The 20,494-nt window shown below is 39.6% G+C and overlaps 71 non-coding genes across 71 annotated transcripts; all 71 read left to right on the top strand.

Annotated features, from left to right (window-relative positions):
- Nucleotides 1-85: 85 nt before the first annotated feature.
- TRNAV-AAC (transfer RNA valine (anticodon AAC)) lies at nucleotides 86-158 on the top strand. The gene has a single exon. It is a non-coding gene; the product is annotated as a tRNA-Val (tRNA).
- Nucleotides 159-308: 150 nt separating this feature from the next.
- TRNAV-UAC (transfer RNA valine (anticodon UAC)) lies at nucleotides 309-381 on the top strand. The gene has a single exon. It is a non-coding gene; the product is annotated as a tRNA-Val (tRNA).
- A 150-nt stretch (nucleotides 382-531) lies between these two features.
- Nucleotides 532-604, top strand: TRNAV-AAC (transfer RNA valine (anticodon AAC)). Its single transcript has one exon. It is a non-coding gene; the product is annotated as a tRNA-Val (tRNA).
- Nucleotides 605-754: 150 nt separating this feature from the next.
- Nucleotides 755-827, top strand: TRNAV-AAC (transfer RNA valine (anticodon AAC)). The gene has a single exon. It is a non-coding gene; the product is annotated as a tRNA-Val (tRNA).
- A 150-nt stretch (nucleotides 828-977) lies between these two features.
- On the top strand, nucleotides 978-1,050 carry TRNAV-AAC (transfer RNA valine (anticodon AAC)). Its single transcript has one exon. It is a non-coding gene; the product is annotated as a tRNA-Val (tRNA).
- Nucleotides 1,051-1,200: 150 nt separating this feature from the next.
- Nucleotides 1,201-1,273, top strand: TRNAV-AAC (transfer RNA valine (anticodon AAC)). The gene has a single exon. It is a non-coding gene; the product is annotated as a tRNA-Val (tRNA).
- A 373-nt stretch (nucleotides 1,274-1,646) lies between these two features.
- TRNAV-AAC (transfer RNA valine (anticodon AAC)) lies at nucleotides 1,647-1,719 on the top strand. The gene has a single exon. It is a non-coding gene; the product is annotated as a tRNA-Val (tRNA).
- Nucleotides 1,720-2,092: 373 nt separating this feature from the next.
- Nucleotides 2,093-2,165, top strand: TRNAV-AAC (transfer RNA valine (anticodon AAC)). Its single transcript has one exon. It is a non-coding gene; the product is annotated as a tRNA-Val (tRNA).
- A 373-nt stretch (nucleotides 2,166-2,538) lies between these two features.
- Nucleotides 2,539-2,611, top strand: TRNAV-AAC (transfer RNA valine (anticodon AAC)). Its single transcript has one exon. It is a non-coding gene; the product is annotated as a tRNA-Val (tRNA).
- Nucleotides 2,612-3,432: 821 nt separating this feature from the next.
- Nucleotides 3,433-3,505, top strand: TRNAV-AAC (transfer RNA valine (anticodon AAC)). The gene has a single exon. It is a non-coding gene; the product is annotated as a tRNA-Val (tRNA).
- A 373-nt stretch (nucleotides 3,506-3,878) lies between these two features.
- Nucleotides 3,879-3,951, top strand: TRNAV-AAC (transfer RNA valine (anticodon AAC)). Its single transcript has one exon. It is a non-coding gene; the product is annotated as a tRNA-Val (tRNA).
- Nucleotides 3,952-4,101: 150 nt separating this feature from the next.
- Nucleotides 4,102-4,174, top strand: TRNAV-AAC (transfer RNA valine (anticodon AAC)). Its single transcript has one exon. It is a non-coding gene; the product is annotated as a tRNA-Val (tRNA).
- Nucleotides 4,175-4,324: 150 nt separating this feature from the next.
- TRNAV-AAC (transfer RNA valine (anticodon AAC)) lies at nucleotides 4,325-4,397 on the top strand. Its single transcript has one exon. It is a non-coding gene; the product is annotated as a tRNA-Val (tRNA).
- Nucleotides 4,398-4,547: 150 nt separating this feature from the next.
- Nucleotides 4,548-4,620, top strand: TRNAV-AAC (transfer RNA valine (anticodon AAC)). The gene has a single exon. It is a non-coding gene; the product is annotated as a tRNA-Val (tRNA).
- A 150-nt stretch (nucleotides 4,621-4,770) lies between these two features.
- TRNAV-AAC (transfer RNA valine (anticodon AAC)) lies at nucleotides 4,771-4,843 on the top strand. The gene has a single exon. It is a non-coding gene; the product is annotated as a tRNA-Val (tRNA).
- Nucleotides 4,844-5,216: 373 nt separating this feature from the next.
- TRNAV-AAC (transfer RNA valine (anticodon AAC)) lies at nucleotides 5,217-5,289 on the top strand. The gene has a single exon. It is a non-coding gene; the product is annotated as a tRNA-Val (tRNA).
- A 373-nt stretch (nucleotides 5,290-5,662) lies between these two features.
- Nucleotides 5,663-5,735, top strand: TRNAV-AAC (transfer RNA valine (anticodon AAC)). Its single transcript has one exon. It is a non-coding gene; the product is annotated as a tRNA-Val (tRNA).
- Nucleotides 5,736-6,561: 826 nt separating this feature from the next.
- Nucleotides 6,562-6,634, top strand: TRNAV-AAC (transfer RNA valine (anticodon AAC)). Its single transcript has one exon. It is a non-coding gene; the product is annotated as a tRNA-Val (tRNA).
- A 150-nt stretch (nucleotides 6,635-6,784) lies between these two features.
- TRNAV-AAC (transfer RNA valine (anticodon AAC)) lies at nucleotides 6,785-6,857 on the top strand. The gene has a single exon. It is a non-coding gene; the product is annotated as a tRNA-Val (tRNA).
- Nucleotides 6,858-7,007: 150 nt separating this feature from the next.
- On the top strand, nucleotides 7,008-7,080 carry TRNAV-AAC (transfer RNA valine (anticodon AAC)). The gene has a single exon. It is a non-coding gene; the product is annotated as a tRNA-Val (tRNA).
- Nucleotides 7,081-7,230: 150 nt separating this feature from the next.
- TRNAV-AAC (transfer RNA valine (anticodon AAC)) lies at nucleotides 7,231-7,303 on the top strand. Its single transcript has one exon. It is a non-coding gene; the product is annotated as a tRNA-Val (tRNA).
- A 150-nt stretch (nucleotides 7,304-7,453) lies between these two features.
- Nucleotides 7,454-7,526, top strand: TRNAV-AAC (transfer RNA valine (anticodon AAC)). Its single transcript has one exon. It is a non-coding gene; the product is annotated as a tRNA-Val (tRNA).
- A 150-nt stretch (nucleotides 7,527-7,676) lies between these two features.
- TRNAV-AAC (transfer RNA valine (anticodon AAC)) lies at nucleotides 7,677-7,749 on the top strand. Its single transcript has one exon. It is a non-coding gene; the product is annotated as a tRNA-Val (tRNA).
- Nucleotides 7,750-7,899: 150 nt separating this feature from the next.
- On the top strand, nucleotides 7,900-7,972 carry TRNAV-AAC (transfer RNA valine (anticodon AAC)). Its single transcript has one exon. It is a non-coding gene; the product is annotated as a tRNA-Val (tRNA).
- A 150-nt stretch (nucleotides 7,973-8,122) lies between these two features.
- Nucleotides 8,123-8,195, top strand: TRNAV-AAC (transfer RNA valine (anticodon AAC)). Its single transcript has one exon. It is a non-coding gene; the product is annotated as a tRNA-Val (tRNA).
- A 150-nt stretch (nucleotides 8,196-8,345) lies between these two features.
- Nucleotides 8,346-8,418, top strand: TRNAV-AAC (transfer RNA valine (anticodon AAC)). Its single transcript has one exon. It is a non-coding gene; the product is annotated as a tRNA-Val (tRNA).
- A 150-nt stretch (nucleotides 8,419-8,568) lies between these two features.
- Nucleotides 8,569-8,641, top strand: TRNAV-AAC (transfer RNA valine (anticodon AAC)). The gene has a single exon. It is a non-coding gene; the product is annotated as a tRNA-Val (tRNA).
- A 150-nt stretch (nucleotides 8,642-8,791) lies between these two features.
- Nucleotides 8,792-8,864, top strand: TRNAV-AAC (transfer RNA valine (anticodon AAC)). The gene has a single exon. It is a non-coding gene; the product is annotated as a tRNA-Val (tRNA).
- Nucleotides 8,865-9,014: 150 nt separating this feature from the next.
- On the top strand, nucleotides 9,015-9,087 carry TRNAV-AAC (transfer RNA valine (anticodon AAC)). The gene has a single exon. It is a non-coding gene; the product is annotated as a tRNA-Val (tRNA).
- Nucleotides 9,088-9,237: 150 nt separating this feature from the next.
- Nucleotides 9,238-9,310, top strand: TRNAV-AAC (transfer RNA valine (anticodon AAC)). The gene has a single exon. It is a non-coding gene; the product is annotated as a tRNA-Val (tRNA).
- A 150-nt stretch (nucleotides 9,311-9,460) lies between these two features.
- TRNAV-AAC (transfer RNA valine (anticodon AAC)) lies at nucleotides 9,461-9,533 on the top strand. The gene has a single exon. It is a non-coding gene; the product is annotated as a tRNA-Val (tRNA).
- A 150-nt stretch (nucleotides 9,534-9,683) lies between these two features.
- TRNAV-AAC (transfer RNA valine (anticodon AAC)) lies at nucleotides 9,684-9,756 on the top strand. Its single transcript has one exon. It is a non-coding gene; the product is annotated as a tRNA-Val (tRNA).
- Nucleotides 9,757-9,906: 150 nt separating this feature from the next.
- TRNAV-AAC (transfer RNA valine (anticodon AAC)) lies at nucleotides 9,907-9,979 on the top strand. Its single transcript has one exon. It is a non-coding gene; the product is annotated as a tRNA-Val (tRNA).
- A 150-nt stretch (nucleotides 9,980-10,129) lies between these two features.
- TRNAV-AAC (transfer RNA valine (anticodon AAC)) lies at nucleotides 10,130-10,202 on the top strand. The gene has a single exon. It is a non-coding gene; the product is annotated as a tRNA-Val (tRNA).
- Nucleotides 10,203-11,021: 819 nt separating this feature from the next.
- TRNAV-AAC (transfer RNA valine (anticodon AAC)) lies at nucleotides 11,022-11,094 on the top strand. The gene has a single exon. It is a non-coding gene; the product is annotated as a tRNA-Val (tRNA).
- Nucleotides 11,095-11,244: 150 nt separating this feature from the next.
- On the top strand, nucleotides 11,245-11,317 carry TRNAV-AAC (transfer RNA valine (anticodon AAC)). Its single transcript has one exon. It is a non-coding gene; the product is annotated as a tRNA-Val (tRNA).
- Nucleotides 11,318-11,467: 150 nt separating this feature from the next.
- TRNAV-AAC (transfer RNA valine (anticodon AAC)) lies at nucleotides 11,468-11,540 on the top strand. Its single transcript has one exon. It is a non-coding gene; the product is annotated as a tRNA-Val (tRNA).
- Nucleotides 11,541-11,690: 150 nt separating this feature from the next.
- On the top strand, nucleotides 11,691-11,763 carry TRNAV-AAC (transfer RNA valine (anticodon AAC)). The gene has a single exon. It is a non-coding gene; the product is annotated as a tRNA-Val (tRNA).
- Nucleotides 11,764-11,913: 150 nt separating this feature from the next.
- Nucleotides 11,914-11,986, top strand: TRNAV-AAC (transfer RNA valine (anticodon AAC)). Its single transcript has one exon. It is a non-coding gene; the product is annotated as a tRNA-Val (tRNA).
- Nucleotides 11,987-12,136: 150 nt separating this feature from the next.
- TRNAV-AAC (transfer RNA valine (anticodon AAC)) lies at nucleotides 12,137-12,209 on the top strand. The gene has a single exon. It is a non-coding gene; the product is annotated as a tRNA-Val (tRNA).
- A 373-nt stretch (nucleotides 12,210-12,582) lies between these two features.
- On the top strand, nucleotides 12,583-12,655 carry TRNAV-AAC (transfer RNA valine (anticodon AAC)). The gene has a single exon. It is a non-coding gene; the product is annotated as a tRNA-Val (tRNA).
- A 150-nt stretch (nucleotides 12,656-12,805) lies between these two features.
- On the top strand, nucleotides 12,806-12,878 carry TRNAV-AAC (transfer RNA valine (anticodon AAC)). The gene has a single exon. It is a non-coding gene; the product is annotated as a tRNA-Val (tRNA).
- Nucleotides 12,879-13,028: 150 nt separating this feature from the next.
- On the top strand, nucleotides 13,029-13,101 carry TRNAV-AAC (transfer RNA valine (anticodon AAC)). Its single transcript has one exon. It is a non-coding gene; the product is annotated as a tRNA-Val (tRNA).
- A 150-nt stretch (nucleotides 13,102-13,251) lies between these two features.
- TRNAV-AAC (transfer RNA valine (anticodon AAC)) lies at nucleotides 13,252-13,324 on the top strand. Its single transcript has one exon. It is a non-coding gene; the product is annotated as a tRNA-Val (tRNA).
- A 373-nt stretch (nucleotides 13,325-13,697) lies between these two features.
- On the top strand, nucleotides 13,698-13,770 carry TRNAV-AAC (transfer RNA valine (anticodon AAC)). Its single transcript has one exon. It is a non-coding gene; the product is annotated as a tRNA-Val (tRNA).
- A 150-nt stretch (nucleotides 13,771-13,920) lies between these two features.
- TRNAV-AAC (transfer RNA valine (anticodon AAC)) lies at nucleotides 13,921-13,993 on the top strand. Its single transcript has one exon. It is a non-coding gene; the product is annotated as a tRNA-Val (tRNA).
- Nucleotides 13,994-14,143: 150 nt separating this feature from the next.
- On the top strand, nucleotides 14,144-14,216 carry TRNAV-AAC (transfer RNA valine (anticodon AAC)). The gene has a single exon. It is a non-coding gene; the product is annotated as a tRNA-Val (tRNA).
- A 150-nt stretch (nucleotides 14,217-14,366) lies between these two features.
- Nucleotides 14,367-14,439, top strand: TRNAV-AAC (transfer RNA valine (anticodon AAC)). Its single transcript has one exon. It is a non-coding gene; the product is annotated as a tRNA-Val (tRNA).
- Nucleotides 14,440-14,812: 373 nt separating this feature from the next.
- On the top strand, nucleotides 14,813-14,885 carry TRNAV-AAC (transfer RNA valine (anticodon AAC)). Its single transcript has one exon. It is a non-coding gene; the product is annotated as a tRNA-Val (tRNA).
- Nucleotides 14,886-15,035: 150 nt separating this feature from the next.
- TRNAV-AAC (transfer RNA valine (anticodon AAC)) lies at nucleotides 15,036-15,108 on the top strand. The gene has a single exon. It is a non-coding gene; the product is annotated as a tRNA-Val (tRNA).
- Nucleotides 15,109-15,258: 150 nt separating this feature from the next.
- TRNAV-AAC (transfer RNA valine (anticodon AAC)) lies at nucleotides 15,259-15,331 on the top strand. Its single transcript has one exon. It is a non-coding gene; the product is annotated as a tRNA-Val (tRNA).
- A 150-nt stretch (nucleotides 15,332-15,481) lies between these two features.
- On the top strand, nucleotides 15,482-15,554 carry TRNAV-AAC (transfer RNA valine (anticodon AAC)). The gene has a single exon. It is a non-coding gene; the product is annotated as a tRNA-Val (tRNA).
- Nucleotides 15,555-15,704: 150 nt separating this feature from the next.
- On the top strand, nucleotides 15,705-15,777 carry TRNAV-AAC (transfer RNA valine (anticodon AAC)). The gene has a single exon. It is a non-coding gene; the product is annotated as a tRNA-Val (tRNA).
- Nucleotides 15,778-15,927: 150 nt separating this feature from the next.
- Nucleotides 15,928-16,000, top strand: TRNAV-AAC (transfer RNA valine (anticodon AAC)). The gene has a single exon. It is a non-coding gene; the product is annotated as a tRNA-Val (tRNA).
- A 150-nt stretch (nucleotides 16,001-16,150) lies between these two features.
- On the top strand, nucleotides 16,151-16,223 carry TRNAV-AAC (transfer RNA valine (anticodon AAC)). The gene has a single exon. It is a non-coding gene; the product is annotated as a tRNA-Val (tRNA).
- Nucleotides 16,224-16,373: 150 nt separating this feature from the next.
- TRNAV-AAC (transfer RNA valine (anticodon AAC)) lies at nucleotides 16,374-16,446 on the top strand. Its single transcript has one exon. It is a non-coding gene; the product is annotated as a tRNA-Val (tRNA).
- A 150-nt stretch (nucleotides 16,447-16,596) lies between these two features.
- Nucleotides 16,597-16,669, top strand: TRNAV-AAC (transfer RNA valine (anticodon AAC)). Its single transcript has one exon. It is a non-coding gene; the product is annotated as a tRNA-Val (tRNA).
- A 150-nt stretch (nucleotides 16,670-16,819) lies between these two features.
- On the top strand, nucleotides 16,820-16,892 carry TRNAV-AAC (transfer RNA valine (anticodon AAC)). The gene has a single exon. It is a non-coding gene; the product is annotated as a tRNA-Val (tRNA).
- Nucleotides 16,893-17,042: 150 nt separating this feature from the next.
- On the top strand, nucleotides 17,043-17,115 carry TRNAV-AAC (transfer RNA valine (anticodon AAC)). The gene has a single exon. It is a non-coding gene; the product is annotated as a tRNA-Val (tRNA).
- Nucleotides 17,116-17,265: 150 nt separating this feature from the next.
- On the top strand, nucleotides 17,266-17,338 carry TRNAV-AAC (transfer RNA valine (anticodon AAC)). The gene has a single exon. It is a non-coding gene; the product is annotated as a tRNA-Val (tRNA).
- Nucleotides 17,339-17,488: 150 nt separating this feature from the next.
- Nucleotides 17,489-17,561, top strand: TRNAV-AAC (transfer RNA valine (anticodon AAC)). The gene has a single exon. It is a non-coding gene; the product is annotated as a tRNA-Val (tRNA).
- Nucleotides 17,562-17,711: 150 nt separating this feature from the next.
- TRNAV-AAC (transfer RNA valine (anticodon AAC)) lies at nucleotides 17,712-17,784 on the top strand. The gene has a single exon. It is a non-coding gene; the product is annotated as a tRNA-Val (tRNA).
- Nucleotides 17,785-17,934: 150 nt separating this feature from the next.
- TRNAV-AAC (transfer RNA valine (anticodon AAC)) lies at nucleotides 17,935-18,007 on the top strand. The gene has a single exon. It is a non-coding gene; the product is annotated as a tRNA-Val (tRNA).
- Nucleotides 18,008-18,157: 150 nt separating this feature from the next.
- On the top strand, nucleotides 18,158-18,230 carry TRNAV-AAC (transfer RNA valine (anticodon AAC)). The gene has a single exon. It is a non-coding gene; the product is annotated as a tRNA-Val (tRNA).
- Nucleotides 18,231-18,380: 150 nt separating this feature from the next.
- On the top strand, nucleotides 18,381-18,453 carry TRNAV-AAC (transfer RNA valine (anticodon AAC)). The gene has a single exon. It is a non-coding gene; the product is annotated as a tRNA-Val (tRNA).
- Nucleotides 18,454-18,603: 150 nt separating this feature from the next.
- TRNAV-AAC (transfer RNA valine (anticodon AAC)) lies at nucleotides 18,604-18,676 on the top strand. Its single transcript has one exon. It is a non-coding gene; the product is annotated as a tRNA-Val (tRNA).
- A 150-nt stretch (nucleotides 18,677-18,826) lies between these two features.
- Nucleotides 18,827-18,899, top strand: TRNAV-AAC (transfer RNA valine (anticodon AAC)). Its single transcript has one exon. It is a non-coding gene; the product is annotated as a tRNA-Val (tRNA).
- A 150-nt stretch (nucleotides 18,900-19,049) lies between these two features.
- On the top strand, nucleotides 19,050-19,122 carry TRNAV-AAC (transfer RNA valine (anticodon AAC)). The gene has a single exon. It is a non-coding gene; the product is annotated as a tRNA-Val (tRNA).
- Nucleotides 19,123-19,272: 150 nt separating this feature from the next.
- On the top strand, nucleotides 19,273-19,345 carry TRNAV-AAC (transfer RNA valine (anticodon AAC)). Its single transcript has one exon. It is a non-coding gene; the product is annotated as a tRNA-Val (tRNA).
- A 150-nt stretch (nucleotides 19,346-19,495) lies between these two features.
- TRNAV-AAC (transfer RNA valine (anticodon AAC)) lies at nucleotides 19,496-19,568 on the top strand. The gene has a single exon. It is a non-coding gene; the product is annotated as a tRNA-Val (tRNA).
- Nucleotides 19,569-19,941: 373 nt separating this feature from the next.
- On the top strand, nucleotides 19,942-20,014 carry TRNAV-AAC (transfer RNA valine (anticodon AAC)). The gene has a single exon. It is a non-coding gene; the product is annotated as a tRNA-Val (tRNA).
- The last annotated feature ends 480 nt before the right edge of the window (nucleotides 20,015-20,494 follow it).

Raw genomic sequence — 20,494 nt, 5'->3', positions numbered from 1 at the left:
CCCTTCCCTTTTCGAGCATCCTTTCTTTCCAGAGTGGAACTGCAGCAATTCAGTATTTCAATAAATAAAGAGTTTGCAGAGTGTCGTACCTATGGTGTAGTGGTTATCACATCCGCCTAACACGCGGAAGGTCCCAGGTTCGAAACCTGGTAGGTACATTCGTTTTTTATTGTTACCAAGGAATTTGTAATATTAATTTCCATTTAATATACCTCTGCGAAATCCCTTCCCTTTTCGAGCATCCTTTCTTTCCAGAGTGGAACTGCAGCAATTCAGTATTTCAATAAATAAAGAGTTTGCAGAGTGTCGTACCTATGGTGTAGTGGTTATCACATCCGCCTTACACGCGGAAGGTCCCAGGTTCGAAACCTGGTAGGTACGTTCGTTTTTTATTGTTACCAAGGAATTTGTAATATTAATTTCCATTTAATATACCTCTGCGAAATCCCTTCCCTTTTCGAGCATCCTTTCTTTCCAGAGTGGAACTGCAGCAATTCAGTATTTCAATAAATAAAGAGTTTGCAGAGTGTCGTACCTATGGTGTAGTGGTTATCACATCCGCCTAACACGCGGAAGGTCCCAGGTTCGAAACCTGGTAGGTACGTTCGTTTTTTATTGTTACCAAGGAATTTGTAATATTAATTTCCATTTAATATACCTCTGCGAAATCCCTTCCCTTTTCGAGCATCCTTTCTTTCCAGAGTGGAACTGCAGCAATTCAGTATTTCAATAAATAAAGAGTTTGCAGAGTGTCGTACCTATGGTGTAGTGGTTATCACATCCGCCTAACACGCGGAAGGTCCCAGGTTCGAAACCTGGTAGGTACATTCGTTTTTTATTGTTACCAAGGAATTTGTAATATTAATTTCCATTTAATATACCTCTGCGAAATCCCTTCCCTTTTCGAGCATCCTTTCTTTCCAGAGTGGAACTGCAGCAATTCAGTATTTCAATAAATAAAGAGTTTGCAGAGTGTCGTACCTATGGTGTAGTGGTTATCACATCCGCCTAACACGCGGAAGGTCCCAGGTTCGAAACCTGGTAGGTACGTTCGTTTTTTATTGTTACCAAGGAATTTGTAATATTAATTTCCATTTAATATACCTCTGCGAAATCCCTTCCCTTTTCGAGCATCCTTTCTTTCCAGAGTGGAACTGCAGCAATTCAGTATTTCAATAAATAAAGAGTTTGCAGAGTGTCGTACCTATGGTGTAGTGGTTATCACATCCGCCTAACACGCGGAAGGTCCCAGGTTCGAAACCTGGTAGGTACGTTCGTTTTTTATTGTTACCAAGGAATTTGTAATATTAATTTCCATTTAATATACCTCTGCGAAATCCCTTCCCTTTTCGAGCATCCTTTCTTTCCAGAGTGGAACTGCAGCAATTCAGTATTTCAATAAATAAAGAGTTTGCAGAGTGTCGTACCTATGGTGTAGTGGTTATCACATCCGCCGAACACGCGGAAGGTCCCAGGTTCGAAACCTGGTAGGTACACTCGTTTTTTATTGTTACCAAGGAATTTGTAATATTAATTTCCATTTAATATACCTCTGCGAAATCCCTTCCCTTTTCGAGCATCCTTTCTTTCCAGAGTGGAACTGCAGCAATTCAGTATTTCAATAAATAAAGAGTTTGCAGAGTGTCGTACCTATGGTGTAGTGGTTATCACATCCGCCTAACACGCGGAAGGTCCCAGGTTCGAAACCTGGTAGGTACATTCGTTTTTTATTGTTGCCAAGGAATTTGTAATATTAATTTCCATTTAATATACCTCTGCGAAATCCCTTCCCTTTTCTAGCATCCTTTCTTTCCAGAGTGGAACTGCAGCAATTCAATATTTTAATAAATAAAGAGTTTCCAGAGTGTCGTACCTATGGTGTAGTGGTTATCACATCCGCCTAACACGCGGAAGGTCCCAGATTCGAAACCTGGTAGGTACATTCGTTTTTTATTGTTGCCAAGGAATTTGTAATATTAATTTCCATTTAATATACCTCTGCGAAATCCCTTCCCTTTTCGAGCATCCTTTCTTTCCAGAGTGGAACTGCAGCAATTCAGTATTTCAATAAATAAAGAGTTTCCAGAGTGTCGTACCTATGGTGTAGTGGTTATCACATCCGCCTAACACGCGGAAGGTCCCAGGTTCGAAACTTGGTAGGTACATTCGTTTTTTATTGTTGCCAAGGAATTTGTAATATTAATTTCCATTTAATATACCTCTGCGAAATCCCTTCCCTTTTCGAGCATCCTTTCTTTCCAGAGTGGAACTGCAGCAATTCAGTATTTCAATAAATAAAGAGTTTCCAGAGTGTCGTACCTATGGTGTAGTGGTTATCACATCCGCCTAACACGCGGAAGGTCCCAGACTCGAAACCTGGTAGGCACATTCGTTTTTTATTGTTGCCAAGGAATTTGTAATATTAATTTCCATTTAATATACCTCTGCGAAATCCCTTCCCTTTTCGAGCATCCTTTCTTTCCAGAGTGGAACTGCAGCAATTCAATATTTTAATAAATAAAGAGTTTCCAGATTGTCGTACCTATGGTGTAGTGGTTATCACATCCGCCTAACACGCGGAAGGTCCCAGGTTCGAAACCTGGTAGGTACATTCGTTTTTTATTGTTGCCAAGGAATTTGTAATATTAATTTCCATTTAATATACCTCTGCGAAATCCCTTCCCTTTTCTAGCATCCTTTCTTTCCAGAGTGGAACTGCAGCAATTCAATATTTTAATAAATAAAGAGTTTCCAGAGTGTCGTACCTATGGTGTAGTGGTTATCACATCCGCCTAACACGCGGAAGGTCCCAGATTCGAAACCTGGTAGGTACATTCGTTTTTTATTGTTGCCAAGGAATTTGTAATATTAATTTCCATTTAATATACCTCTGCGAAAAGCCTTCCCTTTTCGAGCATTCTTTCTTTCCAGAGTGGAACTGCAGCAATTCAGTATTTCAATAAATAAAGAGTTTCCAGAGTGTCGTACCTATGGTGTAGTGGTTATCACATCCGCCGAACACGCGGAAGGTTCCAGGTTCGAAACCTGGTAGGTACATTCGTTTTTTATTGTTGCCAAGGAATTTGCAATATTAATTTCAATTTAATATACCTCTGCGAAATCCCTTCCCTTTTCGAGCATCCTTTCTTTCTGGAGTGGAACTGCAGCAATTCAATATTTTAATAAATAAAGAGTTTCCAGAGTGTCGTACCTATGGTGTAGTGGTTATCACGTCCGCCTAACACGCGGAAGGTCCCGGGTTCGAAACGTGGTATAGGTATATTAGTTTTTTATTGTTGCCAAGGAATTTGTAATATTAATTTCCATTTAATATACCTCTGCGAAATCCCTTCCCTTTTCGAGCATCCTTTCTTTCCAGAGTGGAACTGCAGCAATTCAATATTTTAATTAATAAAGAGTTTCCAAAGTGTCGTACCTATGGTGTAGTGGTTATCACATCCGCCTAACACGCGGAAGGTCCCAGGTTCGAAACCTGGTAGGTACATTCGTTTTTTATTGTTGCCAAGGAATTTGTAATATTAATTTCCATTTAATATACCTCTGCGAAATCCCTTCCCTTTTCGAGCATCCTTTCTTTCCAGAGTGGAACTGCAGCAATTCAATATTTTAATAAATAAAGAGTTTCCAGAGTGTCGTACATATGGTGTAGTGGTTATCACATCCGCCTAACACGCGGAAGGTCCCAGGTTCGAAACCTGGTAGGTACATTCGTTTTTTATTGTTGCCAAGGAATTTGTAATATTAATTTCCATTTAATATACCTCTGCGAAATCCCTTCCCTTTTCGAGCATCCTTTCTTTCCAGAGTGGAACTGCAGCAATTCAATATTTTAATAAATAAAGAGTTTTCAGAGTGTCGTACCTATGGTGTAGTGGTTATCACATCCGCCTAACACGCGGAAGGTCCCAGGTTCGAAACCTGGTAGGTACATTCGTTTTTTATGATTGCCAAGGAATTTGTAATATTAATATCCATTTAATATACCTCTGCGAAATCCCTTCCCTTTTCGAGCATCCTTTCTTTCCAGAGTGGAACTGCAGCAATTCAATATTTTAATAAATAAAGAGTTTCCAGAGTGTCGTACCTATGGTGTAGTGGTTATCACATCCGCCTAACACGCGGAAGGTCCCAGGTTCGAAACCTGGTAGGTACATTCGTTTTTTATTGTTGCCAAGGAATTTGTAATATTAATTTCCATTTAATATACCTCTGCGAAATCCCTTCCCTTTTCGAGCATCCTTTCTTTCCAGAGTGGAACTGCAGCAATTCAATATTTTAATAAATAAAGAGTTTCCAGAGTGTCGTACCTATGGTGTAGTGGTTATCACATCCGCCTAACACGCGGAAGGTCCCAGGTTCGAAACCTGGTAGGTACATTCGTTTTTTATTGTTGCCAAGGAATTTGTAATATTAATTTCCATTTAATATACCTCTGCGAAATCCCTTCCCTTTTCGAGCATCCTTTCTTTCCAGAGTGGAACTGCAGCAATTCAATATTTTAATAAATAAAGAGTTTCCAGAGTGTCGTACCTATGGTGTAGTGGTCATCACATCCGCCTAACACGCGGAAGGTCCCAGGTTCGAAACCTGGTAGGTACATTCGTTTTTTATTGTTGCCAAGGAATTTGTAATATTAATTTCCATTTAATATACCTCTGCGAAATCCCTTCCCTTTTCGAGCATCCTTTCTTTCCAGAGTGGAACTGCAGCAATTCAATATTTTAATAAATAAAGAGTTTCCAGAGTGTCGTACCTATGGTGTAGTGGTTATCACATCCGCCTAACACGCGGAAGGTCCCAGGTTCGAAACCTGGTAGGTACATTCGTTTTTTATTGTTGCAGAGGAATTTGTAATATTAATTTCCATTTAATATACCTCTGCGAAATCCCTTCCCTTTTCGAGCATCCTTTCTTTCTAGAGTGGAACTGCAGCAATTCAATATTTTAATACATAAAGAGTTTCCAGAGTGTCGTACCTATGGTGTAGTGGTTATCACAACCGCCTAACACGCGGAAGGTCCCAGGTTCGAAACCTGGTAGGTACATTCGTTTTTTATTGTTGCCGAGGAATTTGAAATATTAATTTCCATTTAATATACCTCTGCGAAATCCCTTCCCTTTTCGAGCATCCTTTCTTTCTAGAGTGGAACTGCAGCAATTCAATATTTTAATACATAAAGAGTTTCCAGAGTGTCGTACCTATGGTGTAGTGGTTATCACATCCGCCTAACACGCGGAAGGTCCCAGGTTCGAAACCTGGTAGGTACATTCGTTTTTTATTGTTGCCGAGGAATTTGAAATATTAATTTCCATTTAATATACCTCTGCGAAATCCCTTCCCTTTTCGAGCATCCTTTCTTTCTAGAGTGGAACTGCAGCAATTCAATATTTTAATACATAAAGAGTTTCCAGAGTGTCGTACCTATGGTGTAGTGGTTATCACATCCGCCAAACACGCGGAAGGTCCCAGGTTCGAAACCTGGTAGGTACATTCGTTTTTTATTGTTGCCGAGGAATTTGAAATATTAATTTCCATTTAATATACCTCTGCGAAATCCCTTCCCTTTTCGAGCATCCTTTCTTTCTAGAGTGGAACTGCAGCAATTCAATATTTTAATACATAAAGAGTTTCCAGAGTGTCGTACCTATGGTGTAGTGGTTATCACATCCGCCTAACACGCGGAAGGTCCCAGGTTCGAAACCTGGTAGGTACATTCGTTTTTTATTGTTGCCGAGGAATTTGAAATATTAATTTCCATTTAATATACCTCTGCGAAATCCCTTCCCTTTTCGAGCACCCTTTCTTTCTAGAGTGGAACTGCAGCAATTCAATATTTTAATACATAAAGAGTTTCCAGAGTGTCGTACCTATGGTGTAGTGGTTATCACATCCGCCAAACACGCGGAAGGTCCCAGGTTCGAAACCTGGTAGGTACATTCGTTTTTTATTGTTGCAGAGGAATTTGTAATATTAATTTCCATTTAATATACCTCTGCGAAATCCCTTCCCTTTTCGAGCATCCTTTTTTTCCAGAGTGGAACTGCAGCAATTCAATATTTTAATACATAAAGAGTTTCTAGAGTGTCGTACCTGTGGTGTAGTGGTTATCACATCCGCCTAACACGCGGAAGGTCCCAGGATCGAAACCTGGTAGGTACATTCGTTTTTTATTGTTGCAGAGGAATTTGTAATATTAATTTCCATTTAATATACCTCTGCGAAATCCCTTCCCTTTTCGAGCATCCTTTCTTTCTAGAGTGGAACTGCAGCAATTCAATATTTTAATACATAAAGAGTTTCCAGAGTGTCGTACCTATGGAAAAAAAAGTAGTGGTTATCACATCCGCCTAACACGCGGAAGGTCCCAGGTTCGAAACCTGGTAGGTACATACGTTTTTTATTGTTGCCAAGGAATTTGTAATATTAATTTCCATTTAATATACCTCTGCGAAATCCCTTCCCTTTTCGAGCATCCTTTCTTTCTAGAGTGGAACTGCAGCAATTCAATATTTTAATACATAAAGAGTTTCCTGCGTGTCGTACCTATGGTGTAGTGGTTATCACATCCGCCTAACACGCGGAAGGTCCCAGGTTCGAAACCTGGTAGGTACATACGTTTTTTATTGTTGCCAAGGAATTTGTAATATTAATTTCCATTTAATATACCTCTGCGAAATCCCTTCCCTTTTCGAGCATCCTTTCTTTCTAGAGTGGAACTGCAGCAATTCAATATTTTAATACATAAAGAGTTTCCTGCGTGTCGTACCTATGGTGTAGTGGTTATCACATCCGCCTAACACGCGGAAGGTCCCAGGTTCGAAACCTGGTAGGTACATACGTTTTTTATTGTTGCCAAGGAATTTGTAATATTAATTTCCATTTAATATACCTCTGCGAAATCCCTTCCCTTTTCGAGCATCCTTTCTTTCTAGAGTGGAACTGCAGCAATTCAATATTTTAATACATAAAGAGTTTCCAGAGTGTCGTACCTATGGTGTAGTGGTTATCACATCCGCCTAACACGCGGAAGGTCCCAGGTTCGAAACCTGGTAGGTACATACGTTTTTTATTGTTGCCAAGGAATTTGTAATATTAATTTCCATTTAATATACCTCTGCGAAATCCCTTCCCTTTTCGAGCATCCTTTCTTTCTAGAGTGGAACTGCAGCAATTCAATATTTTAATACATAAAGAGTTTCCTGCGTGTCGTACCTATGGTGTAGTGGTTATCACATCCGCCTAACACGCGGAAGGTCCCAGGTTCGAAACCTGGTAGGTACATACGTTTTTTATTGTTGCCAAGGAATTTGTAATATTAATTTCCATTTAATATACCTCTGCGAAATCCCTTCCCTTTTCGAGCATCCTTTCTTTCTAGAGTGGAACTGCAGCAATTCAATATTTTAATACATAAAGAGTTTCCAGAGTGTCGTACCTATGGTGTAGTGGTTATCACATCCGCCTAACACGCGGAAGGTCCCAGGTTCGAAACCTGGTAGGTACATACGTTTTTTATTGTTGCCAAGGAATTTGTAATATTAATTTCCATTTAATATACCTCTGCGAAATCCCTTCCCTTTTCGAGCATCCTTTCTTTCTAGAGTGGAACTGCAGCAATTCAATATTTTAATACATAAAGAGTTTCCAGAGTGTCGTACCTATGGTGTAGTGGTTATCACATCCGCCTAACACGCGGAAGGTCCCAGGTTCGAAACCTGGTAGGTACATACGTTTTTTATTGTTGCCAAGGAATTTGTAATATTAATTTCCATTTAATATACCTCTGCGAAATCCCTTCCCTTTTCGAGCATCCTTTCTTTCTAGAGTGGAACTGCAGCAATTCAATATTTTAATACATAAAGAGTTTCCAGAGTGTCGTACCTATGGTGTAGTGGTTATCACATCCGCCTAACACGCGGAAGGTCCCAGGTTCGAAACCTGGTAGGTACATACGTTTTTTATTGTTGCCAAGGAATTTGTAATATTAATTTCCATTTAATATACCTCTGCGAAATCCCTTCCCTTTTCGAGCATCCTTTCTTTCTAGAGTGGAACTGCAGCAATTCAATATTTTAATACATAAAGAGTTTCCTGCGTGTCGTACCTATGGTGTAGTGGTTATCACATCCGCCTAACACGCGGAAGGTCCCAGGTTCGAAACCTGGTAGGTACATACGTTTTTTATTGTTGCCAAGGAATTTGTAATATTAATTTCCATTTAATATACCTCTGCGAAATCCCTTCCCTTTTCGAGCATCCTTTCTTTCTAGAGTGGAACTGCAGCAATTCAATATTTTAATACATAAAGAGTTTCCTGCGTGTCGTACCTATGGTGTAGTGGTTATCACATCCGCCTAACACGCGGAAGGTCCCAGGTTCGAAACCTGGTAGGTACATACGTTTTTTATTGTTGCCAAGGAATTTGTAATATTAATTTCCATTTAATATACCTCTGCGAAATCCCTTCCCTTTTCGAGCATCCTTTCTTTCTAGAGTGGAACTGCAGCAATTCAATATTTTAATACATAAAGAGTTTCCAGAGTGTCGTACCTATGGTGTAGTGGTTATCACATCCGCCTAACACGCGGAAGGTCCCAGGTTCGAAACCTGGTAGGTACATACGTTTTTTATTGTTGCCAAGGAATTTGTAATATTAATTTCCATTTAATATACCTCTGCGAAATCCCTTCCCTTTTCGAGCATCCTTTCTTTCTAGAGTGGAACTGCAGCAATTCAATATTTTAATACATAAAGAGTTTCCTGCGTGTCGTACCTATGGTGTAGTGGTTATCACATCCGCCTAACACGCGGAAGGTCCCAGGTTCGAAACCTGGTAGGTACATACGTTTTTTATTGTTGCCAAGGAATTTGTAATATTAATTTCCATTTAATATACCTCTGCGAAATCCCTTCCCTTTTCGAGCATCCTTTCTTTCTAGAGTGGAACTGCAGCAATTCAATATTTTAATACATAAAGAGTTTCCTGCGTGTCGTACCTATGGTGTAGTGGTTATCACATCCGCCTAACACGCGGAAGGTCCCAGGTTCGAAACCTGGTAGGTACATACGTTTTTTATTGTTGCCAAGGAATTTGTAATATTAATTTCCATTTAATATACCTCTGCGAAATCCCTTCCCTTTTCGAGCATCCTTTCTTTCTAGAGTGGAAATGCAGCAATTCAATATTTTAATACATAAAGAGTTTCCTGCGTGTCGTACCTATGGTGTAGTGGTTATCACATCCGCCTAACACGCGGAAGGTCCCAGGTTCGAAACCTGGTAGGTACATACGTTTTTTATTGTTGCCAAGGAATTTGTAATATTAATTTCCATTTAATATACCTCTGCGAAATCCCTTCCCTTTTCGAGCATCCTTTCTTTCTAGAGTGGAACTGCAGCAATTCAATATTTTAATACATAAAGAGTTTCCTGCGTGTCGTACCTATGGTGTAGTGGTTATCACATCCGCCTAACACGCGGAAGGACCCAGGTTCGAAACCTGGTAGGTACATACGTTTTTTATTGTTGCCAAGGAATTTGTAATATTAATTTCCATTTAATATACCTCTGCGAAATCCCACCCCTTTTCGAGCATCCTTTCTTTCTAGAGTGGAACTGCAGCAATTCAATATTTTAATACATAAAGAGTTTCCAGATTGTCGTACCTATGGTGTAGTGGTTATCACATCCGCCTAACACGCGGAAGGTCCCAGGTTCGAAACCTGGTAGGTACATACGTTTTTTATTGTTGCCAAGGAATTTGTAATATTAATTTCCATTTAATATACCTCTGCGAAATCCCTTCCCTTTTCGAGCATCCTTTCTTTCTAGAGTGGAACTGCAGCAATTCAATATTTTAATACATAAAGAGTTTCCAGAGTGTCGTACCTATGGTGTAGTGGTTATCACATCCGCCTAACACGCGGAAGGTCCCAGGTTCGAAACCTGGTAGGTACATACGTTTTTTATTGTTGCCAAGGAATTTGTAATATTAATTTCCATTTAATATACCTCTGCGAAATCCCACCCCTTTTCGAGCATCCTTTCTTTCTAGAGTGGAACTGCAGCAATTCAATATTTTAATACATAAAGAGTTTCCTGCGTGTCGTACCTATGGTGTAGTGGTTATCACATCCGCCTAACACGCGGAAGGTCCCAGGTTCGAAACCTGGTAGGTACATTTGTTTTTTATTGTTGCAGAGGAATTTGTAATATTAATTTCCATTTAATATACCTCTGCGAAATCCCTTCCCTTTTCGAGCATCCTTTCTTTCTAGAGTGGAACTGCAGCAATTCAATATTTTAATACATAAAGAGTTTCCAGAGTGTCGTACCTATGGTGTAGTGGTTATCACATCCGCCTAACACGCGGAAGGTCCCAGGTTCGAAACGTGGTAGGTACATTCGTTTTTTATTGTTGCCGAGGAATTTGAAATATTAATTTCCATTTAATATACCTCTGCGAAATCCCTTCCCTTTTCGAGCATCCTTTTTTTCCAGAGTGGAACTGCAGCAATTCAATATTTTAATACATAAAGAGTTTCCAGAGTGTCGTAGCTATGGTGTAGTGGTTATCACATCCGCCTAACACGCGGAAGGTCCCAGGTTCGAAACCTGGTAGGTACATTCGTTTTTTATTGTTGCAGAGGAATTTGTAATATTAATTTCCATTTAATATACCTCTGCGAAATCCCTTCCCTTTTCGAGCATCCTTTTTTTCCAGAGTGGAACTGCAGCAATTCAATATTTTAATACATAAAGAGTTTCCAGAGTGTCGTAACTATGGTGTAGTGGTTATCACATCCGCCTAACTCGCGGAAGGTCCCAGGTTCGAAACCTGGTAGGTACATTCGTTTTTTATTGTTGCAGAGGAATTTGTAATATAAATTTCCATTTAATATACCTCTGCGAAATCCCTTCCCTTTTCGAGCATCCTTTCTTTCTAGAGTGGAACTGCAGCAATTCAATATTTTAATACATAAAGAGTTTCCAGAGTGTCGTACCTATGGTGTAGTGGTTATCACATCCGCCTAACACGCGGAAGGTCCCAGGTTCGAAACCTGGTAGGTACATTCGTTTTTTATTGTTGCAGAGGAATTTGTAATATTAATTTCCATTTAATATACCTCTGCGAAATCCCTTCCCTTTTCGAGCATCCTTTTTTTCCAGAGTGGAACTGCAGCAATTCAATATTTTAATACATAAAGAGTTTCCAGAGTGTCGTACCTATGGTGTAGTGGTTATCACATCCGCCTAACACGCGGAAGGTCCCAGGTTCGAAACCTGGTAGGTACATTCGTTTTTTATTTTTGCAGAGGAATTTGTAATATTAATTTCCATTTAATATACCTCTGCGAAATCCCTTCCCTTTTCGAGCATCCTTTCTTTCTAGAGTGGAACTGCAGCAATTCAATATTTTAATACATAAAGAGTTTCCAGAGTGTCGTACCTATGGTGTAGTGGTTATCACATCCGCCTAACACGCGGAAGGTCCCAGGTTCGAAACCTGGTAGGTACATTCGTTTTTTATTGTTGCCAAGGAATTTGTAATATTAATTTCCATTTAATATACCTCTGCGAAATCCCTTCCCTTTTCGAGCATCCTTTCTTTCTAGAGTGGAACTGCAGCAATTCCATATTTTAATACATAAAGAGTTTCCAGAGTGTCGTACCTATGGTGTAGTGGTTATCACATCCGCCTAACACGCGGAAGGTCCCAGGTTCGAAACCTGGTAGGTACATTCGTTTTTTATTGTTGCAGAGGAATTTGTAATATTAATTTCCATTTAATATACCTCTGCGAAATCCCTTCCCTTTTCGAGCATCCTTTCTTTCTAGAGTGGAACTGCAGCAATTCCATATTTTAATACATAAAGAGTTTCCAGAGTGTCGTACCTATGGTGTAGTGGTTATCACATCCGCCTAACACGCGGAAGGTCCCAGGTTCGAAACCTGGTAGGTACATTCGTTTTTTATTGTTGCAGAGGAATTTGTAATATTAATTTCCATTTAATATACCTCTGCGAAATCCCTTCCCTTTTCGAGCATCCTTTTTTTCCAGAGTGGAACTGCAGCAATTCAATATTTTAATACATAAAGAGTTTCCAGAGTGTCGTACCTATGGTGTAGTGGTTATCACATCCGCCTAACACGCGGAAGGTCCCAGGTTCGAAACCTGGTAGGTACATTCGTTTTTTATTGTTGCAGAGGAATTTGTAATATTAATTTCCATTTAATATACCTCTGCGAAATCCCTTCCCTTTTCGAGCATCCTTTCTTTCTAGAGTGGAACTGCAGCAATTCAATATTTTAATACATAAAGAGTTTCCAGAGTGTCGTACCTATGGTGTAGTGGTTATCACATCCGGCTAACACGCGGAAGGTCCCAGGTTCGATACCTGGTAGGTACATTCGTTTTTTATTGTTGCCAAGGAATTTGTAATATTAATTTCCATTTAATATACCTCTGCGAAATCCCTTCCCTTTTCGAGCATCCTTTCTTTCTAGAGTGGAACTGCAGCAATTCAATATTTTAATACATAAAGAGTTTCCAGAGTGTCGTACCTATGGTGTAGTGGTTATCACATCCGCCTAACACGCGGAAGGTCCCAGGTTCGATACCTGGTAGGTACTTTCGTTTTTTATTGTTGCCAAGGAATTTGTAATATTAATTTCCATTTAATATACCTCTGCGAAATCCCTTCCCTTTTCGAGCATCCTTTCTTTCTAGAGTGGAACTGCAGCAATTCAATATTTTAATACATAAAGAGTTTCCTGCGTGTCGTACCTATGGTGTAGTGGTTATCACATCCGCCTAACACGCGGAAGGTCCCAGGTTCGAAACCTGGTAGGTACATTCGTTTTTTATTGTTGCCAAGGAATTTGTAATATTAATTTCCATTTAATATACCTCTGCGAAATCCCTTCCCTTTTCGAGCATCCTTTCTTTCTAGAGTGGAACTGCAGCAATTCAATATTTTAATACATAAAGAGTTTCCTGCGTGTCGTACCTATGGTGTAGTGGTTATCACATCCGCCTAACACGCGGAAGGTCCCAGGTTCGAAACCTGGTAGGTACATTTGTTTTTTATTGTTGCAGAGGAATTTGTAATATTAATTTCCATTTAATATACCTCTGCGAAATCCCTTCCCTTTTCGAGCATCCTTTCTTTCTAGAGTGGAACTGCAGCAATTCAATATTTTAATACATAAAGAGTTTCCTGCGTGTCGTACCTATGGTGTAGTGGTTATCACATCCGCCTAACACGCGGAAGGTCCCAGGTTCGAAACCTGGTAGGTACATTTGTTTTTTATTGTTGCAGAGGAATTTGTAATATTAATTTCCATTTAATATACCTCTGCGAAATCCCTTCCCTTTTCAAGCATCCTTTCTTTCTAGAGTGGAACTGCAGCAATTCAATATTTTAATACATAAAGAGTTTCCAGAGTGTCGTACCTATGGTGTAGTGGTTATCACATCCGCCTAACACGCGGAAGGTCCCAAGTTCGAAACCTGGTAGGTACATTTGTTTTTTATTGTTGCAGAGGAATTTGTAATATTAATTTCCATTTAATATACCTCTGCGAAATCCCTTCCCTTTTCGAGCATCCTTTCTTTCTAGAGTGGAACTGCAGCAATTCAATATTTTAATACATAAAGAGTTTCCAGAGTGTCGTACCTATGGTGTAGTGGTTATCACATCCGCCTAACACGCGGAAGGTCCCAGGTTCGAAACCTGGTAGGTACATTTGTTTTTTATTGTTGCAGAGGAATTTGTAATATTAATTTCCATTTAATATACCTCTGCGAAATCCCTTCCCTTTTCGAGCATCCTTTCTTTCTAGAGTGGAACTGCAGCAATTCAATATTTTAATACATAAAGAGTTTCCTGCGTGTCGTACCTATGGTGTAGTGGTTATCACATCCGCCTAACACGCGGAAGGTCCCAGGTTCGAAACCTGGTAGGTACATTTGTTTTTTATTGTTGCAGAGGAATTTGTAATATTAATTTCCATTTAATATACCTCTGCGAAATCCCTTCCCTTTTCGAGCATCCTTTCTTTCTAGAGTGGAACTGCAGCAATTCAATATTTTAATACATAAAGAGTTTCCTGCGTGTCGTACCTATGGTGTAGTGGTTATCACATCCGCCTAACACGCGGAAGGTCCCAGGTTCGAAACCTGGTAGGTACATTTGTTTTTTATTGTTGCAGAGGAATTTGTAATATTAATTTCCATTTAATATACCTCTGCGAAATCCCTTCCCTTTTCGAGCATCCTTTCTTTCTAGAGTGGAACTGCAGCAATTCAATATTTTAATACATAAAGAGTTTCCAGAGTGTCGTACCTATGGTGTAGTGGTTATCACATCCGCCTAACACGCGGAAGGTCCCAGGTTCGAAACCTGGTAGGTACATTCGTTTTTTATTGTTGCAGAGGAATTTGTAATATTAATTTCCATTTAATATACCTCTGCGAAATCCCTTCCCTTTTCGAGCATCCTTTCTTTCTAGAGTGGAACTGCAGCAATTCAATATTTTAATACATAAAGAGTTTCCAGAGTGTCGTACCTATGGTGTAGTGGTTATCACATCCCCCTAACACGCGGAAGGTCCCAGGTTCGAAACCTGGTAGGTACATTCGTTTTTTATTGTTGCCGAGGAATTTGAAATATCAATTTCCATTTAATATACCTCTGCGAAATCCCTTCCCTTTTCGAGCATCCTTTTTTTCCAGAGTGGAACTGCAGCAATTCAATATTTTAATACATAAAGAGTTTCCAGAGTGTCGTACCTATGGTGTAGTGGTTATCACATCCGCCTAACACGCGGAAGGTCCCAGGTTCGAAACCTGGTAGGTACATTCGTTTTTTATTGTTGCAGAGGAATTTGTAATATTAATTTCCATTTAATATACCTCTGCGAAATCCCTTCCCTTTTCGAGCATCCTTTCTTTCTAGAGTGGAACTGCAGCAATTCAATATTTTAATACATAAAGAGTTTCCAGAGTGTCGTACCTATGGTGTAGTGGTTATCACATCCGCCTAACACGCGGAAGGTCCCAGGTTCGAAACCTGGTAGGTACATTCGTTTTTTATTGTTGCCAAGGAATTTGTAATATTAATTTCTATTTAATATACCTCTGCGAAATCCCTTCCCTTTTCGAGCATCCTTTCTTTCTAGAGTGGAACTGCAGCAATTCAATATTTTAATACATAAAGAGTTTCCAGAGTGTCGTACCTATGGTGTAGTGGTTATCACATCCGCCTAACACGCGGAAGGTCCCAGGTTCGAAACCTGGTAGGTACATTCGTTTTTTATAGTTGCAGAGGAATTTGTAATATTAATTTCCATTTAATATACCTCTGCGAAATCCCTTCCCTTTTCGAGCATCCTTTCTTTCTAGAGTGGAACTGCAGCAATTCAATATTTTAATACATAAAGAGTTTCCTGCGTGTCGTACCTATGGTGTAGTGGTTATCACATCCGCCTAACACGCGGAAGGTCCCAGGTTCGAAACCTGGTAGGTACATTCGTTTTTTATTGTTGCAGAGGAATTTGTAATATTAATTTCCATTTAATATACCTCTGCGAAATCCCTTCCCTTTTCGAGCATCCTTTCTTTCTAGAGTGGAACTGCAGCAATTCAATATTTTAATACATAAAGAGTTTCCAGAGTGTCGTACCTATGGTGTAGTGGTTATCACATCCGCCTAACACGCGGAAGGTCCCAGGTTCGAAACCTGGTAGGTACATTCGTTTTTTATTGTTGCCAAGGAATTTGTAATATTAATTTCTATTTAATATACCTCTGCGAAATCCCTTCCCTTTTCGAGCATCCTTTCTTTCTAGAGTGGAACTGCAGCAATTCAATATTTTAATACATAAAGAGTTTCCTGCGTGTCGTACCTATGGTGTAGTGGTTATCACATCCGCCTAACACGCGGAAGGTCCCAGGTTCGAAACCTGGTAGGTACATTCGTTTTTTATTGTTGCCAAGGAATTTGTAATGTAAATTTCCATTTAATATACCTCTGCGAAATCCCTTCCCTTTTCGAGCATCCTTTCTTTCTAGAGTGGAACTGCAGCAATTCAATATTTTAATACATAAAGAGTTTCCTGCGTGTCGTACCTATGGTGTAGTGGTTATCACATCCGCCTAACACGCGGAAGGTCCCAGGTTCGAAACCTGGTAGGTACATTCGTTTTTTATTGTTGCCAAGGAATTTGTAATGTAAATTTCCATTTAATATACCTCTGCGAAATCCCTTCCCTTTTCGAGCATCCTTTCTTTCTAGAGTGGAACTGCAGCAATTCAATATTTTAATACATAAAGAGTTTCCAGAGTGTCGTACCTATGGTGTAGTGGTTATCACATCGGCCTAACACGCGGAAGGTTCCAGGTTCGAAACCTGGTAGGTACATTCGTTTTTTATTGTTGCCAAGGAATTTGTAATATTAATTTCCATTTAATATACCTCTGCGAAATCCCTTCCCTTTTCGAGCATCCTTTCTTTCTAGAGTGGAACTGCAGCAATTCAATATTTTATTACATAAAGAGTTTCCAGAGTGTCGTACCTATGGTGTAGTGGTTATCACATCCGCCTAACACGCGGAAGGTCCCAGGTTCGAAACCTGGTAGGTACATTCGTTTTTTATTGTTGCCAAGGAATTTGTAATATTAATTTCCATTTAATATACCTCTGCGAAATCCCTTCCCTTTTCGAGCATCCTTTCTTTCTAGAGTGGAACTGCAGCAATTCAATATTTTAATACATAAAGAGTTTCCAGAGTGTCGTACCTATGGTGTAGTGGTTATCACATCGGCCTAACACGCGGAAGGTTCCAGGTTCGAAACCTGGTAGGTACATTCGTTTTTTATTGTTGCCAAGGAATTTGTAATATTAATTTCCATTTAATATACCTCTGCGAAATCCCTTCCCTTTTCGAGCATCCTTTCTTTCTAGAGTGGAACTGCAGCAATTCAATATTTTAATACATAAAGAGTTTCCAGAGTGTCGTACCTATGGTGTAGTGGTTATCACATCGGCCTAACACGCGGAAGGTTCCAGGTTCGAAACCTGGTAGGTACATTCGTTTTTTATTGTTGCAGAGGAATTTGTAATATTAATTTCCATTTAATATACCTCTGCGAAATCCCTTCCCTTTTCGAGCATCCTTTCTTTCTAGAGTGGAACTGCAGCAATTCAATATTTTAATACATAAAGAGTTTCCAGAGTGTCGTACCTATGGTGTAGTGGTTATCACATCCGCCTAACACGCGGAAGGTCCCAGGTTCGAAACCTGGTAGGTACATTCGTTTTTTATTGTTGCCAAGGAATTTGTAATATTAATTTCCATTTAATATACCTCTGCGAAATCCCTTCCCTTTTCGAGCATCCTTTCTTTCTAGAGTGGAACTGCAGCAATTCAATATTTTAATACATAAGGAGTTTCCAGAGTGTCGTACCTATGGTGTAGTGGTTATCACATCGGCCTAACACGCGGAAGGTTCCAGGTTCGAAACCTGGTAGGTACATTCGTTTTTTATTGTTGCCAAGGAATTTGTAATATTAATTTCCATTTAATATACCTCTGCGAAATCCCTTCCCTTTTCGAGCATCCTTTCTTTCTAGAGTGGAACTGCAGCAATTCAATATTTTAATACATAAAGAGTTTCCAGAGTGTCGTACCTATGGTGTAGTGGTTATCACATCGGCCTAACACGCGGAAGGTTCCAGGTTCGAAACCTGGTAGGTACATTCGTTTTTTATTGTTGCCAAGGAATTTGTAATATTAATTTCCATTTAATATACCTCTGCGAAATCCCTTCCCTTTTCGAGCATCCTTTCTTTCTAGAGTGGAACTGCAGCAATTCAATATTTTAATACATAAAGAGTTTCCAGAGTGTCGTACCTATGGTGTAGTGGTTATCACATCGGCCTAACACGCGGAAGGTCCCAGGTTCGAAACCTGGTAGGTACATTCGTTTTTTATTGTTGCCAAGGAATTTGTAATATTAATTTCCATTTAATATACCTCTGCGAAATCCCTTCCCTTTTCGAGCATCCTTTCTTTCTAGAGTGGAACTGCAGCAATTCAATATTTTAATACATAAAGAGTTTCCAGAGTGTCGTACCTATGGTGTAGTGGTTATCACATCCGCCTAACACGCGGAAGGTCCCAGGTTCGAAACCTGGTAGGTACATTCGTTTTTTATTGTTGCCAAGGAATTTGTAATATTAATTTCCATTTAATATACCTCTGCGAAATCCCTTCCCTTTTCGAGCATCCTTTCTTTCTAGAGTGGAACTGCAGCAATTCAATATTTTAATACATAAAGAGTTTCCAGAGTGTCGTACCTATGGTGTAGTGGTTATCACATCCGCCTAACACGCGGAAGGTCCCAGGTTCGAAACCTGGTAGGTACATTCGTTTTTTATTGTTGCCAAGGAATTTGTAATATTAATTTCCATTTAATATACCTCTGCGAAATCCCTTCCCTTTTCGAGCATCCTTTCTTTCTAGAGTGGAACTGCAGCAATTCAATATTTTAATACATAAAGAGTTTCCAGAGTGTCGTACCTATGGTGTAGTGGTTATCACATCCGCCTAACACGCGGAAGGTCCCAGGTTCGAAACCTGGTAGGTACATTCGTTTTTTATTGTTGCCGAGGAATTTGTAATATTAATTTCCATTTAATATACCTCTGCGAAATCCCTTCCCTTTTCGAGCATCCTTTCTTTCTAGAGTGGAACTGCAGCAATTCAATATTTTAATACATAAAGAGTTTCCGGAGTGTCGTACCTATGGTGTAGTGGTTATCACATCCGCCTAACACGCGGAAGGTCCCAGGTTCGAAACCTGGTAGGTACGTTTGTTTTTTATTGTTGCAGAGGAATTTGTAATATTAATTTCCATTTAATATACCTCTGCGAAATCCCTTCCCTTTTCGAGCATCCTTTCTTTGTAGAGTGGAACTGCAGCAATTCAATATTTTAATACATAAAGAGTTTCCAGAGTGTCGTACCTATGGTGTAGTGGTTATCACATTCGCCTAACACGCGGAAGGTCCCAGGTTCGAAACCTGGTAGGTACATTCGTTTTTTATTGTTGCCGAGGAATTTGAAATATTAATTTCCATTTAATATACCTCTGCGAAATCCCTTCCCTTTTCGAGCATCTTTTTTTTCCAGAGTGGAACTGCAGCAATTCAATATTTTTATACATAAAGAGTTTCCAGAGTGTCGTACCTATGGTGTAGTGGTTATCACATCGGCCTAACACGCGGAAGGTCCCAGGTTCGAAACCTGGTAGGTACGTTTGTTTTTTATTGTTGCAGAGGAATTTGTAATATTAATTTCCATTTAATATACCTCTGCGAAATCCCTTCCCTTTTCGAGCATCCTTTCTTTGTAGAGTGGAACTGCAGCAATTCAATATTTTAATACATAAAGAGTTTCCAGAGTGTCGTACCTATGGTGTAGTGGTTATCACATTCGCCTAACACGCGGAAGGTCCCAGGTTCGAAACCTGGTAGGTACATTCGTTTTTTATTGTTGCAGAGGAATTTGTAATATTAATTTCCATTTAATATACCTCTGCGAAATCCCTTCCCTTTTCGAGCATCCTTTCTTTGTAGAGTGGAACTGCAGCAATTCAATATTTTAATACATAAAGAGTTTCCAGAGTGTCGTACCTATGGTGTAGTGGTTATCACATCCGCCTAACACGCGGAAGGTCCCAGGTACGAAACCTGGTAGGTACATTCGTTTTTTATTGTTGCAGAGGAATTTGTAATATTAATTTCCATTTAATATACCTCTGCGAAATCCCTTCCCTTTTCGAGCATCCTTTCTTTCTAGAGTGGAACTGCAGCAATTCAATATTTTAATACATAAAGAGTTTCTAGAGTGTCGTACCTGTGGTGTAGTGGTTATCACATCCGCCTAACACGCGGAAGGTCCCAGGTTCGAAACCTGGTAGGTACATTCGTTTTTTATTGTTGCAGAGGAATTTGTAATATTAATTTCCATTTAATATACCTCTGCGAAATCCCTTCCCTTTTCGAGCATCCTTTCTTTCTAGAGTGGAACTGCAGCAATTCAATATTTTAATACATAAAGAGTTTCCAGAGTGTCGTACCTATGGTGTAGTGGTTATCAAATCCGCCTAACACGCGGAAGGTCCCAGGTTCGAAACCTGGTAGGTACATTCGTTTTTTATAGTTGCCAAGGAATTTGTAATATTAATTTCCATTTAATATACCTCTGCGAAATCCCTTCCCTTTTCGAGCATCCTTTCTTTCTAGAGTGGAACTGCAGCAATTCAATATTTTAATACATAAAGAGTTTCCAGAGTGTCGTACCTATGGTGTAGTGGTTATCAAATCCGCCTAACACGCGGAAGGTCCCAGGTTCGAAACCTGGTAGGTACATTCGTTTTTTATTGTTGCCAAGGAATTTGTAATA

Source organism: Parasteatoda tepidariorum, chromosome 8 (genome assembly GCF_982258835.1).
Source record: "Parasteatoda tepidariorum strain Cologne lab strain chromosome 8, Ptep-v5.0, whole genome shotgun sequence".
NCBI classification, from domain to species: Eukaryota; Metazoa; Arthropoda; class Arachnida; order Araneae; family Theridiidae; genus Parasteatoda; species Parasteatoda tepidariorum.
This window is presented reverse-complemented; position numbering and strand designations above follow the sequence as displayed.